The 14,471-nt window shown below is 51.7% G+C and overlaps 1 protein-coding gene across 11 annotated transcripts in view; it reads right to left on the bottom strand.

Annotated features, from left to right (window-relative positions):
* The window catches only part of ADD3 (adducin 3), a 455,953-nt gene that overhangs the window by 79,570 nt on the left and 361,912 nt on the right, over positions 1-14,471 (bottom strand). The window lies entirely within an intron of this gene.

Here is a 14,471-nt window from a genome sequence, read left to right as displayed (position 1 = left end):
GTCGGATGGTTCGGCCGCTCTTTTCGGCGGTTGGCTCGGCGCCATGCTTTTCGGTGCCGAAGTTTGACGTCGATCCGGATTTTGGGTCTCTGTTCGGCTTCGGTAGTTTAGGGTCCTTCTCCCTCGGCGTCGATCGATCCTTTTCGGGGACGATTTTCGACGACTTCTGCTGCTCAGCAGCTCTCGGCGCCGGGGACTCCTTCTCAGAGGATTCGCTGGGCCTGTGGGTACTCGCGGACGCCAGGTGTTTTGGCGTCGGCGCTTTCGGGGCCTTGCCCTCGTTTTTTCGAGACTCGGAGTCTCTTGGGTTCTTGGGGGCCGGAGAGTCTCCTACCTTATCAGAAGTCTTCGTGTAATCGGTCTCTACGACCGTGTAGCTGTCGTCTTCGGCGGCAGCGTTGTCCTCTTCCTCGGAAGACATCCCCAGATCGTAGAGGGACGGAGTCGGGGCCTTCCCCTGCAGGGTGGCGTGCGCTACCCTCTGTCTCTCTCTCACACGAAGGGTCTTCGGGGTGAAGGCGGACAGGCGTTGCAGTCCTCGCTTTCGTGATTTACAGGTAGGCAAAGGTTGCATACCGGGTGCTGGTCCTTCTGCGCGTACTTGTGGTGGCAGTTACGGCAGAACTTGAACGGCGTGTTGTCCATCATCGAGCGCTCAGGGCCTCCCTGGTCGCGTGTTCGTCGAAGATCTCGATGAATTCTCCTTCTCCTTTGCTGACTCCTAGTCGATGAAGTCTCCTGGAGTCTTCAGATGCCTTTTCTTTGCAATTTCTGTCTTTTTCTTCTTTCTCCAAAAATGTCTTGAGCCCAAACGGGAACGATCCAGACCCGACCGCGGAAAAAAATAATCTGAAGATGGCGCCCAAGAGTGGGAGCTTCCGCAGGAAGTGTGCCGACGTCACCGGAAATGCACCCAAGGAGGTGTGATGCCGACGCCCACCTGGGCTACGAAAAAAAAAAAAAAAAACCAAAGAAAAGACTACGAATCCGGACCCAACCACAAGACCGCGGAATAATGCACAGCATAGTGAATCCAGAAAGATTCACGCTGCAAAACTGAGATTGCTAGGCATATAAAGAAGAAATCTAGACAGTACTAATAATAATACAGTCATATAACACATCATAGCAATCACAGGAAAACACAAAGGAGGAGGGAACAGAGGTTCACCTTACTGAAAACGATGGCGAAGCACTGCCTGTCCCACTGCGGTATCCGCTTCATTGATGGCATCCAAACAGTAATGTTTGGTGAAGGTGTGCCTGCTGGACCATGTCGCTGCACGGCATATCTAATGAAGTGGCACACCAGCAAACAAGGCGGTGGATGAAGACATCGCCCTCGTAGAATGAGCCCTCACTGAAGACTGCAATGGTTTGCCCACTTGTTGGTGGCAGAAGGCAATGGCTGAAGAAAGCCACCGGGCAATAGTTGGTTTGGCAACTGGATGTCCCATGAGCAGTCGTCCGTAGGCAATGAACAGTTGGTCGAACTTGCGGTAGGGGGCAGTTCTGGCAATGTAAAATTTAAGGCATCGTTTGATGTCCAAAGAATGCAAGTGCTGCTCCGCCGGAGACTTTGGGTCCGGAAAGAAAGTCTTGAGGAACACAGGTTCATTCAAATGAAAATCCGTAGGTACTTTAGCTAGGAAGGAGGGGTTAGTGCGGAGCGCCACCCCGTTAGGTTTGAATTGAAGATAAGGCGGCCTGATAGTGAAAGCGTGATGGTCGATCACGTGACGAGATGAGGTCAAAGCCAGAAGAAGTGCAACCTTCCAGGTGAGGAATTTGATATCCGCTTTATGGATAGGCGCAAATGGTGACTTCATAAGCTGAGATAGTACAACATTGAGGTGCCAAGATGGAGGAGGGCACCGAACAGGTGGGAACTTGCGGAAGAGCCCTTTGAAGAATTGACGTATGATCCGTGATGAACAGAGGGAAGAAGAGCCATCATGTCGGAAACGAGATATTGCAGCTAAGAAAACTCTCAGAGTAGCATGAGAGCCCTGACTGAGCGAGGCTCAAGAAGAATGGAAGAAGCTGCTCAGGAGTGGAATGGATGGGATGGATATTGGCTGTAGCGCACCAATGACAGAATCGCTTCCACTTGAGTTTGTAAGTCTTGACGGTAGACGGAGCCCTGGCATGAGCTAGGATGTCTCTGCATTCCTGGGATATGTTCAAGTCCGCGAACTCAAGGTGCTCAGATTCCATGCCCACAATTGTAGCGTGGAGGGGTCCGGATGACACACTAGGCCCCTGTCCATAGATAGAAGGTATGGACGAGGACGTAGAGGAATGGGCTCGCACTGGGACAGCAGAAGCAGTTCCGAAAACCATGCCTGCCTGGGCCAACCAGGTGCGATCAACAGGATGTGGCAGGTCTGCCTCCGCATTTTCCACAGTACCTGCGGTATTAATGGGAGTGGCGGAAAAGCGTAAGCGAATAGATCGCACCAGTCGATCAAAAGGGCATTCCCGCAGGACCCGGGGTGGGGATGCCAACTTGCATAAGACGGGCATTTCCGATTCTCCGGTGTTGCAAAGAGGTCTAGATCTGGGTGACCCCACTGGCGAAACACAAGATCTAGAGTCGGTTGGTGCAGTTCCCATTCGTGTGTTGAGGAAGTGGACCTGCTCAGAGAGTCCGCCAGGAGGTTGGACACGCTCGGAAGGTGGACAGCTGTCAAGGTGATGTGATGGCGGAGAGCCCAATCCCAGATCTACTGGGCCAAGCGGGACAGATGTGGAGACTTGGTCCCTCCCTGTTTGTTCACGTAGTGCATACTGGTGGTATTGTCTGTTTGGATTAGCACTTACTCCCCGTGAACAACCGGGAGGAAGGACTTGAGCGCTAGGAAGATCGCCATCAATTCGAGCCTGTTGATATGCCACGTGCGTTGCGTCGGCGTCCACTTGCCCTTGATGGATAAGCCCTGGAGATGAGCGCCCCACCCCTCCAGGGAGGCGTCCGTCGTCAGCGTAAGATCTGGAGCATGAACGAGGAAGGACATTCCCATTTCAAGATTCGTGGGCTGCGCCCACCAAAGCAGGCTCTCTCATGCGAGCTGTGACGGCAACTAGGTCGTTGAAGGACCCGGAGACCTGACGCCACTAAGTACAGTTCCTCCTGAATGGGACGGGTGCGCAACCTGCAATTTGGGATCAGTGCGATACAAGATGAAGCCATTCCCAAGAATGACTTTAACGTCCGAGCAGAAACGGACTGTTTTCTTCGAATGAGGGAGACAAGACGAAGGATCTTCTGACGTCGCTCGTTCGAGACGAACGCTTTTGAGAGCTGCGTGTCTAGGATCGCTCCCAGGAAGGTTCTGATTTGGAGAGGCGCAAACTGTGACTTTTCGACGTTGATGGTCAACCCCAGAGACTGAAACACTTGCTGGCAAAGGCGAGTGTCCTGACCTAGCTGATGGTGGCATTAAGACTTGAGAAGGCAATCGTCTAAATATGGAAAGATTTGAACTCCTTGTAGACGCAGGTGAGCCACCACAGGGGCCAGTACCTTCGTGAACACACGAGGAGCTGATCGCAGTCCGAAGGGCAGAATTTTGAACTGAAAATGCATTGGTCCCACCTTGAAACGCAGGTACTGGCGATGTTGTTGGATTATTGGGACATGAAAGTATGCATCTTGAAGGTCTATGGTGGTCATGAAATCCTCGCTGGATAGAAGACGCAGGATTTCCAGTAGCGTCAGCATGCGGAACGATTGTGACTTTAGGAACTGGTTGAGAGCCCTCAAATCCAGAATGGGTCGCCAATCTCTGGTCTTCTTGAGTATGAGGAAGAATCGAGAGTAAAAACCCTTCCCTCTTTGATGTTTCGGGACCACTTCGACTGCACCTTTTAAAACAAGACGGACCTGATGGTAAAGCTCCTTGAGATGTGGAGGAGGCGGGCCACGAGGTGGAGTGCAAGGAGGAATCTCTATAAACTCCAGGGTATGACCCCGTTTGACAATGTCCAAAACCCAGCGGTCCAAGGTGATCGTGGACCACTGAGAATAAAACAGAGAGATTCGTCCTCCAACACTTTGAGGGTGACAAAAGTCATTGGCGTTTTGGATTGGATCCACGATAAGAAGACTTTCCTCTGTATGGTCTGGAGGGCTGCTGACGAGATTGCTGATTGGGCGTGTAACGTTGGGCGCTTTGATTGTAGGAGCGGTATTGTTGCCCACCTCGAACGTTGGAAGAAGTGCCGCGTCCGCGCGCACCTCGAAAGGACTGCTTCCGAAATTGCAACGTGCCCAAAGACTTTGCCATATCGGTGTCCTTCTTAATGGACTTAAGGGCGTCATCGATATGGGATCCGAATAGCGATTCCCCATCATAAGGCATATCCAGTATTTTGGATTGGACTTCCTGCCGGAAGGAGGTGAACTTCAGCCAGCCTTGTCGTCGGAGTGCAGCCGCACTTGCCAGCAGACGGAAACCTGTGTTAGCAATATCGACTGCACAGTCGATCATTTCTTCCGACACCCCCTGACCATCGCGAAGAATCTGTTGAGCGTCAGCCTTGGAAGCATCAGGTATGAGTGCCATGAAATCTGAAATGTCTGACCACATCTGCCGGTCATAACGTCCCAAGATGGCTAAGGCATTGGCTGCCCCGGACAGATGTTGAAGCCATCGTTGAGAACTTGCGGCCAATAGCATCTAAGCGTCGACCCTCTCTATCCGGAGGGGCTGTGACCTGGGACGCTGGATTCCGTGCTCTATGCTGTGCGGCCTGAGTCACCACAGAGTCCGGCTTGGGGTGAGAAATCAGGCAAGCTGGAGAACCAGTTGGGGCCTTGTACTTTTTCTCAAGGCGCGGTATCTGAGCAGGTAAGGAGTTTGGAGCATTCATTAGTTTAATTCCCTCCTTCCAAATGAAATCGTTGATAGGAACTGTGTGTACCTGCTTATAAGGTTTATCTTTAAAATCATAAAGAAAACAGTCTTCCACGCGTTGTGATCGCGGTAATTTGAAACGCTGAGCCGCTTTATCCATTAAAAGATGGAAACTGGCGATATCTACCGGTGGGGATTCACCCGAGTTCCCAGGCTGAGGAGAGGGCGTCTGTGCCCGATAATCGTCCCATTCAGCCATATCCTGGTCGCCTGCATCGTCATCCGAGTTGTCAGGGACCTCTCCGTCCTCACGCTCTGGGACCGCCTCATGATCCGCATCCTGCGGGTAAACAGTGGTATGGATTCTAATTGACGTCTGAACCGGAGACGAAGTTGTAGGTGGTAAGATAGGCGGCAAAGAAGGTGGAGGTAGTGCCACAGGAGCAGGAGATTGTAAAGGTGTTGTCTGCGGTGTTGCAGGAAAACGGCGGTTGTAATCATCCAGCATATGTTGGAGATTAGAGATCAAGGTTAATGGAATGGTAGCCATAGGAACTTGGACCAACTGCTCTTCTTGCTGAGACTCTTGGTCTCCGCCATCGTCGTCAGAATCAGAGTCTTGACATTTAATTATTAAATCAGAGGGACTATGTGCCGCCCCAAACGTGTCCCCTTCATGCTCCGAGTCTGTGTCATGCTCAGATGTAGTTGCAAACATCGGAGAAGGTGGTTGTGGCTCTGGATCAGAGATCTGTTGGCAGGGAACCGTAGTGCGACGATGTGAAGATTCAGAAGTCTTCAACGGCACTAACGGCAAAGAGGCAAACGAAATCGGTGCCGTCGTCGTTAACGTCGACGAGACTGACTTGGCTGTCGACGAAGGTAATTTTGGAGAAGTCTTCGTCGACGGTGTGGTCGTCGACGGGCGATCCACTGTAGACAAAGTCGTCGACGGGGCCGTTGTCGAAGCTGGTAGAGCCTCCGTAGACTGAGTCTTCGTCGACGGGGCTATGGTCGACGGTGTCTTGGTCGACGAGACCTTGGTCGACGGTGTCTTGGTCGACGGTGTCTTGGTAGCCGAGACCTTGGTCGCCGGTGTCTTGGTCGACGAGACCTTGGTCGCCGGTGTCTTGGTCGACGAGACCTTGGTCGCCGGTGTCTTGGTCGACGAGACCTTGGTCGCCGGTGTCTTGGTCGACGAGACCTTGGTCGCCGGTGTCTTGGTCGACGAGACCTTGGTCGCCGGTGTCTTCGTCGACGAGACCTTGGTCGCCGGTGTCTTCGTCGACGAGACCTTGGTCGCCGGTGTCTTCGTCGACGAGTCCTTGGTCGCCGGTGTCTTCGTCGACGAGACCTTGGTCGCCGGTGCCTTCGTCGACGAGACCTTGGTCGACGGAGTCGTCGATGACGACGATTTCTTCGGGTCTTTCGATTAGAATTCTCTCTTCTTCGCCGACGAGATGGGAATCGTCGATGGAACAGGTTTAGACGGCAACGAAACCCTCGTCGACATGTAGGCTGTCGACGATACCGTCGTCGACGACGAGAAGGCTGAAGTGGTAGTCAGTGTCGTCGTCGAAGATGCAGGCAATGCTGTTCTCGTCGTCGGAACGCTCGTCGACGCTCCCGTCGACGGCGGAACTTTAAAGAGTCGTGGAAACACCTCGAGAGGCAGCAGAAGACGGCTGAGAGCCAGGTCTCGTGGGCGTAGAGGTGGTAGGAGTGGCAGAAGACACCACAGGAGCCTTCTCGGTCTTTAAGAGTCTTAGTAGAGAAGGTTCTACAGAACTTGCAGCTGGCAGCCTCATGATCAGGGTATAAACAGTAGATACACTTCTGCTGCGGGTCCTTTTCAAAAAGGCGCAGCTTCCCACAAGAAGAGCAAGGTCTGAATAAAGACTTCTTACTTGACATGTTGAGATAAACACTGGAAACTAGATGAGTAGAGTTGAAAACTGAGCAGAGCTCAGGGAGACTCCCTTCACACGACGTGCGGTAGAAAATCTGAGGGCTTGAGCTTCTGAGGAGAAGTTTCTAGAGGGTGCTGGCGCCTGATTGGCTGTAATTTGGACTAACATAATGACACTAATGTGTTACAAATAGTTTTTTCTGTTTACCTTGCATTCCTATGTAGGAATCGTTTTTTGAGGATTCCAGTTGTATTTCCTTTCTTTTTTCTTGTATTATGTTTATATATATTTATATATATTTAGCATTATTGCTATTTTATTTACCGTGGGACTCCCACTTTGACGACGGGGAATATTCAAGCATGTGAATCTATGAAAGACACCCCTATTACTGGAGAATCTAAAAGTTTCCAAACAACTCAACAGTGGCATGCCCTAAATGTGGTCTGATGGCGGCTTCTGACCTGCATATGTTCCTTGATTGCCCCCTGTTACGGCCTTTTTGGGATGCGGTTTGCCTCACACTCACTACTGCCTTAGGCTCCCAAGTCCGGCTATGTCCCTCTCTTATAATTTTTGGGGTTGCACCAGAGTTTCAGGGTCCAGCAAAGAACTTACTTTTTTTGTATTTTGTTAGCCAGAAGAGATATCTGTAGGAAATGGAAGGATCTGTTACCCCCCACCTTGCAGGACTGGCGCACTTCGGTGCTACAAACATCAAAAATGGACCTATTAAGATCAGGTAACCCAGACAAGAGAAACTTCTGGTCTTTATTAAACTGTACGTGACCGGGGTTTTTTTTTCTCCCCCCAAAGTCCAATGATTACGCTGCTTGGCATTCTCTCTTTTCAATGTTTGTATACCCAATAGGGCGACTCGATACAAGATTGGGTATTTGACTGCAGCATACTACCCCGATGGTTGTTCTGATGTGGTGCCGTTGGAGTATATTAAAGTACTGATGGGCGACCCACCTCGTATTATCCAGTGCCCCCACCAGTTTATCTGTGACAGTACGCCTATCTCCACGCACTATTATTTGGACACCAAGGGCGTGAATGAGGACTAAAAAAGAAAATTAAAAAAATAAAAAAATAAAAAAATCTGTATTTTACTAACTTTAAAATCCAATTGTCTGTTGTAATCCTTTCCCATTCTCTGTGGAAAAAGGATATTCTCCCCCCCCCCCCCCACTGGTGTCTTGTGTGGGTCTTTTCCTGTGATTAAGTCAGTTTGTGCCATTTCCTCTGCCTCTAGAGTAGTGGCATCTTCCTCTGCCATTCCCTCTTCCTCGAAACGGCTGCTTCTGCTGTTGCGGCCACCCTTGGTAGCTAGACTGTTGTCCCAACTGCTGTTTTTGGGTTTTGTCCTTGCGGTTGTTGTGACATTTGTTGCCCTTGAACAAAGCCCCCTCTACCTGTGGCTTTCCTGTTAGAGAAGCCTCCTCTTTTAAAAGAACCTCTTTGTTGTAGGGCCCCCAATGCCCATGCTCTTTCATTGTCCTTTTAAATTTGTTGAAGGGATTTGCCTACTTACTTCCCAAATTGAGCTTCGACGTTAAAAGGTCTGTTGATGATTGGCGTTTGGACCTCTTTTTTAAAGCCAGATATTCTGAGCCAGGCATGCAGTCTGAGTATTGTTCCAGTGCACATTTGCCTGCTTGCAGTGTCTGCTGCATCTAGGGTTGACTTTAGGCATGTGTTCGCCACATTTCGTCCTTCCTGGACGATAGATTTTGCTCTCTTTCTGTCCTCTTCTGGGAGTTTGTTTAAGAGCTCTTCAATTTCATCCCACTGTTGGTGGCCATATCTGTTTAACAGGGCGTTGCCGTTAGCAATGCCCCACTGAGTTGCAGCTTCTTTTTCCATCCTTCTCCCCACCATATCCATCCTTTTACTTTCCTTCTCTGGTGGAGGCCCTGTGTTGGAGACTGCCTTTGCTCTCCTTCTGGCCATGGTTACAATGATGGAGTCAGGTATAGTACCTTCTTGTATGTATTTTGGGTCCTTTGAAGAGGGCTTATATTTTTTCTCCACTCTTGGAGTTACTCCCTTGTTTGAGGCTGGCTCTTTAAAGGAGTCTTTGCCCTGATCCAGGATACTTGGTGTAGGAAGGTAGATCCCTGACTATGGTTGCCCCCAACTTTTTGCCTGGTGTTTTGCTGGTTTTCTGATTTAGTTGACCTGGGACCCTGCTATTCAGGGCCCCAGGCCTACTGCTCTCTCTGTAAAATGGATTCCATGTACCCTAGTGTTGGACAGGCCACATGAAGGGCTCGCTCCCTCCCCGCAGGACAGGGCCCGGGCCACCGTCAGCACCATTGCCCGGCCCAGCCGCCATCTTGGACACGGCACCACGCGGCCGCGCGGCCTCAGCCCGACCCCAACCCTGGGCCTGGCCAGGCCCCGACATCCCGGCACCACCCTCCACCCAGGAGGTGAACGGCCCACTTGGCAGGTCAATGGGAGTACGAAGTGTCGATGGCTCTCCCCCGCCAGGTGCCGAGCACCCCCAGCCTCCTCGGGCGCTGGCTCCGCCCCCCTGCTGGGTGTCTGGACTCCCTCATCCCGGACCTCCCGACCTCCAAGAGCGAGGGTCCGGACATCAAAGGGCGCCAGACCTATAACTGGGGCAGCCCCAGGACAGGAAGGCAGTTGTATCCTGGAGTCGAGAGACACCGCGACAAACTCATCCTTGACGGACTGTTGGCGCTGCCACAGCCCTGCCTTGTGAACTATTGTCCTGCCTGCTGGCGCTGCCGCGGCCCTCTGTAACCTTCATCCTCGTGGGACCTGCTGGCGCTGCCGCGGCCCGTTGCAACCTGCATTCTCGTGGGACCTGCTGGCGCTGCCGCGGCCCGTTGTAACCTTCATCCTCGTTGGGACCTGCTGGCGCTGCCGCGGCCCGTTGTAACCTTCATCCTCGTGGGGACCTGCTGGCGCTGCCGCGGCCCGTTGCAACCTGCATCCTCGTGGGACCTGCTGGCGCTGCCGCGGCCCGTTGTAACCTCCATCCTCGTTGGGACCTGCTGGCGCTGCCGCGGCCCGTTGCCACCTACGACCTCTTCGGGACCTGCCGGCGCTGCCGCGGTCTGACCCATCCGAACACCGAGCTCGAGGATTGTGAGCTATCACCGTTACACACCCGTACCCGTGGGTACCAAGACTGTCCCGCTACCCCCTTCCCTTACTAGAGACTAGAATTGAGAGGATCATCGTGTCCTGATCGCCTTGTATCGTACCACACTACTACCCGAAGTGCCTATAAAAGGTGTTACCCTAATCTTTGTGTGGTGTCCATCTGTGGGGGGGAAGTTACCTGTCTGTGCGATCACAGTGCTCGGCCGGCCCTCCCGGTCCCCGTCTAACACCTAGGTACATATCTAATTGGATACGGAGTCACCTTATCAGTCCCTGTACAGTGTACCTTAGGTACCCAGGGCATAGGTGTACCCAGGGCCTACCAGGGGCTGCAGCATGTATTATGCCACCCCTGGCTGGCCATCCAAATCTGACACAACTGGCTGCACGACAGCTGGGGCAAGGTGGTGTAATCACCCTTTGCTTTAGATATAGTATTCCTATATCTAACCCTAAAATGGGCACACAGATCTCCTATCAGTCACTCCTATGGCAGGCCTTGACAATCCTGAAGGCAGAGTGCTTGGAATCGTGTGAGATAGTGCTCTGGCATGAGCTGAGCCTGTCTGCGGCTTTCGGGATCCATCCCTTAGCCGTTTCCATGATATCGCATACCATATACTCTTAAGTGCATTATAATCCTCGCGGTTATATGCCAACTCTGGTATCGCTTTATCAAAACATGTCGAGTAAGGTGTCATACGAATTGGAATACTAACCCCTCGCCAATTCTGGCGACGGGGTTAGCATTCCACCCTTCTAGAGGGACACGACATGTATGTAGCCTGTAACCCCGGTTAAAGTCAAACAGAGCCTTAGCTCCACAAAATGGATGCTGCCACCGAGACACAAGTCTGCCCTCCTGCTGCTGGGAGTCCTCCCAGCCCAGGAGGCAAGGACAAAGGGTTTCCTGCCAGGAGCGGTGCCAGCACTGTCCCAGACAGGATTTTGTGTATTCTAGGTAGGCAGGGCTTTAGAGGAAGGTGACTGCAAGTGGCACCCCGGTGCTCACTGTGCATAGGCCGGCTGAAACCAGTTCCAGGGGCACTCCAGCCCCTGGCCTAGGGAAAGCCCGCCAAAGGAGAGGGGTGTAACCACCCCCCTCCTAGTCCCACCCATAGGGCAGGACTTAGTCGCGTGCCAGCCCCTTTTTGCAGGATAAAGGTAGGAACTGGCCCCCTTCCAAATCAGATCATCTTTGGAATCAAGACACGACTTTCTGCGAAAGGACTTCAAGATTTCTTCTTCAAGATTCTCCCTTGTGACCAAGGAGTAGTCACCCTGCATTCGCAGGCACCATCCTAAGAACACTGCGGTCTGCTGTAAGTCCTTCCTCCGGAATCCGACTGCCCAGCTCGACAAGACCCGGCTTCCCTGGCACCTCCGACCTCTACTCACCTCTACAGCCAAGCTGAGAACCGTGAGTGCGACGAGACCTCAAGGGACCGACTATTGCCAAGACTGCACGACTTCTTCACAGCAAGCCCGCCGAGTAATCTCCTGGCGAGTGCTTTGGGGTCCGAGAAGCCCCAACCCTGAGCAGCTCCAGCACCGAAGAGCAGCCCCCCAGCATCTCCACGATCGGCGTGGGGCCCTTCTGCTTTTTGCTGCTCACCGCGTTGTTTGGCTACTAGCCCGCTGGCTTGTGGCCTTCTGAACGACGCCCGACGACATCACTGCTGCTGGTCTGGTTGCTCCAGACTGGCTCTTGCTCCCTTCCCGAAGAGGAGCACCCCGGACCCTCCTGGTCCACTCAAGACGCCATTTTGAGTCCACCGCGTGGGCTTGAATTAGCCAAGGCTTTGTTGCCCAATCCTGGGTTCTTCGACGACGACAGCTTCATCCATCGTGGGACAGCTCGCCCCTCCATCCTGGTCGCCGACAACGCCTCCTGGTCCGTGAGATCTGCAGAGCACAGAGTCACCCACTCACCTAGCCGAGGTGACTACCATCCGGTGCCCTCCTGGTGCCCCCCTGACTACTGGCTAGTAGTCACGAACTTGGTCCCCTCTGCTTTCAGGTATCATCCATCTTCGAGATCCAGGCTTGGATCCCCTCGAACTCTCTTCACTGGTCGCCTGCCAGCATCTTTCTTCCAGGCTCCTGGTTCGTCTACGAGGATTCCCGACGTCTTTTGAGACATATGCAGCTGCAGCCCCTGGGCTAGGTAACTTCGGCATTTCGGTGCCCCAGCATAGCCTCACTATCCAAGGGTCAGGATCCACTGTCGTTTTCTCCCTACCAGGTCGGGTTCGCCCGTGAACACTAACTTTAACTTTACTAGCTATCATAGACTTTGTTCCGCATCCCGCGTGAGAGTGCACACTCTGCACCCGAGTCCCCTGGGCCTCCTAGAAGTAATCTAACTATTCCATAGTCAAGTCCTAGCGATTCCAAAGCCTATTAGTACTGTACTTACCTGCTAGTAATTTCGCATTCCACTTTCAGAGTATATGGTTTTTCGTGCCCCTCGGGCATTTGTGTATACTGTGCTAACTTAAGTATTTTTATAAGAGTTTTGTTGTGTGCTTAGCTCCCTGTCTCATAAAGAGCCAGGGTAGTCTTGTTATAAATAAATACACTGTTTATTTTCATAACAACTTGTGTGGTGTCCTTTCACTGGGTGTTCAAGGGGTAATGTGATGGTAAAACAGCTGGCTTAACACGCCCTCTAGAGTCTTAGCCTTAGACTGCTCGTATCCATGCTACTAGGATAGCTGGTCTATAAGGTTGACTTACAACCAATCATCAATAAGGGTTGTTAGGACTGATATATAGTGATCACTAGAATAGTGAGCACTGCACATCAGGCCAACTTCTCACACTTGGTAACATGGGTAGGTATTGTGTCCCTTTAGTAGCAGGTTCTAGTGTTTCCAGTGGGAAACATGTGTCCCCTTTCTTCTTCCAGAGGAACCCCAAATTGGTTTGCTTCCCTCTTTACTACCTCATTGCAAAAAGCAAGGTCCCCTGGGGGTGATGCTTTCAAAGGGTAGCTGCAGATCTCTTCTTCTGGGCTCTGTGTCGAGATCGCTCCATGTGTCCTAGAAGTTTTCTGAGTTTTCCTCTTCCTCCGGAACATCTCCGTATTCCTTGGGGTCTTCGCCTCGAGGTTCTGGCGTTGGTGGTGAGTTGAAGATCCCTTCTTCCTCACCCTCGGTGTCTTCCGCTTCTTCGGCATCGACGTTCTCCGGCTCAACGGCATGTGCTTTAGGGATTCAAAAATCCTTTCAAGATGAGTCAAATTCTTTTTTCTTTTGTAGGAGCAGAGCCATTTCCTCCTCGAGTCTTCTCTTCTTTTTGACCTCGAGGGTCCTCTCGGTGTCAGAGGCCGGGGACTTTCTCTTCTTTTCGGCATGGACGTTACTTTTCGGCGATGCTGAGCCCTTTTTTGTGGGTTCGGTGTCGACCCTTGGCTTCAGTGCCTTTTACGAGCTTTCCTCTTCGGTAACCTTTGCATGGGTTCCGTGGGATTCCTTAGATCGCAGCTGACTCTCTATTGCCTTCTTGCTCGGCGTCGGGGCTGCCTTGGGTGTTTTATGTTTGTGGCTTTTCGGTTCCGACGGATCTTAGATGTCTTACCCTCTCTGTCTTCTTTTTCAAACTCCTTCGCTTTCTTTTCGACAGGGAATTTTTCGGAGTCCTTTTCTAGTATTTCGACATCCGATCCTTCTGCTGGAGCCCCATGCTACTCTTCATCGCTGGAGAAACCCATGTCCCTCATGGAAGGTTTCTCCGACGTCTGAGACATTGTGGGGTAGTGGGCCTGTCTTTGGTTTTGACGTGGCCTGAGCGTTTTTGGCTGGAATGCTGCGCAGTCCTTGCAATCCTGGTCTTGATGGTCCTTTGGCATGCACAGATTGCACACGTCGTGTGCGTCGCGCTGTGCGTACTTGTTGTGGCACTTCGGGCAGAATTTGTAAGGGGTATTCTCCATGATCCCTACCTCGCCATTTGTGGACCGGATTAGTACTTTGGTGTTTAAACAGACAGCCTGCTCCTGTCTTCGGGTGCGGCATTTATTGTTTGGTTTCTCTTCAATGATCCTTCGATGCTAGTCTTCTTTTAAGTCTTTTCCGCAAAAAACTTTCTTCGGAGCTTCTCGTCTTGCTTCCAGACCCAATGGCGGAAAAAAGTATCTGAAGATGGCCACCGCGCACGTCGACCTCCAGGACACCATCTGACGTCACTCAGGGGACGTACCTGGCACCAAATGGTGGTCGACAGCGACCACAAAAAAAAAAGAGAAAAGAAAGAATTCTGGACCCAATCACTAGATGGCGGAATAATGCACAGCATGTGAATCTTGCAAAACCTCATGTTCCATCAGGACCTATCATATAATTCTTAGGGTATTTTACTTATAAAGTTTTATATAGCGGAAGCGATACGGAAAAACGAACGCTGTGTATTCGTCCTGATAATACAAGATGCCTCACTGCTCTTTTAGATATGGGGAAAAACACAAGCCACTGACTAATGCACTTGCTGGATAAAGAGGTCATTTTCATATTCCATTTTGCAATGCATACCATCCAATATAGTGCATTTTGCCATTATT

This window comes from Lissotriton helveticus, chromosome 5_1, assembly GCF_964261635.1.
Source record: "Lissotriton helveticus chromosome 5_1, aLisHel1.1, whole genome shotgun sequence".
In the NCBI taxonomy this organism is placed as follows: domain Eukaryota; kingdom Metazoa; phylum Chordata; class Amphibia; order Caudata; family Salamandridae; genus Lissotriton; species Lissotriton helveticus.
Note: the sequence above shows the minus strand (reverse complement) of the source record. Positions and strands in the feature narration are given on the sequence as shown.